Below are 984 nucleotides of genomic sequence, written 5' to 3' on the forward strand. Positions count from 1 at the left end.
TCTTTTCTTTTTTTTAAAAAAATCTATTCTATGAGTATCATATGAGGCAATTCACAGTGATGTGAAATATTAGATAAACCAGAACACACAAGTAGTGAATATTGGGAAGAGCCATCACTTTTCATCTTTAGCTTTAGTTCTGGTCCTGAAACAAAGTCATTCACTTCAGACTTGATTTTTCTGCTCACCTGCAGAGTCAGTCCTTGATTTGTCTTGAATTCTCTATCACTTCCATTTATATTTCTGTCACTTTGTCTAACTGCTACTGGCTTTGGAAGACAAGGACCACATCCTATAAATATTTTCATCTATCCCAATTTCCAGCCCAGAGCCTGACCCAAAGACGTTTGACTGAATTAAAAAATGTAACAGCCCCAGTTTTCACATCTGTATATAGAGATGGTAACATTTGCCTTAGCTTCCTTGGAGAGAAGATATGAAGTTCAAACAAGATAATGCATGGGAAAGTGTGTAGAGGTAAGATGTTGCACAAAACAAGCGATTTGTCCTCTTAGGGTTATCTGTAATTATTCTCACCCATAGGTGAACTTGACTTCTCCATAGGGAATCACACTCAAGGAAAATGATTACAGGGAAAATTTTTCAAAGCCATTTCAAAAACTCAATTACTCCATCCTTCATTCTAGTAAAGGACCCCTCTTGGCAAAATGGTTAAGGTGCTTGGCTGCTAACTGAAAGGTTGACAATTTGAACCCACCAGCTACTCCACAGGAGGAAGATACAGCAGTCCGCTTCCAAAAGATTACAGCCTAGGAAACTCTATGGGGCAGTTCTACTCTGTCCTATAGGGATGCTTTGAGTTGAAATTGACTTAACAGCAATGGATCTTTCCAGTAAGTCCTGGTCCTGGCTTTGCAAGGAAAAAATAAGGTACTTTTTGTCAGAGATTTGGGATAAGACAGAATTTATAGTACCAGAAAGAAATAAAACCTTCAAAAGCTGTCATTTTTAACAAAGATACTG

Source organism: Trichechus manatus, unplaced genomic scaffold, assembly GCF_000243295.1.
Source record: "Trichechus manatus latirostris isolate Lorelei unplaced genomic scaffold, TriManLat1.0 scaffold00218, whole genome shotgun sequence".
In the NCBI taxonomy this organism is placed as follows: domain Eukaryota; kingdom Metazoa; phylum Chordata; class Mammalia; order Sirenia; family Trichechidae; genus Trichechus; species Trichechus manatus.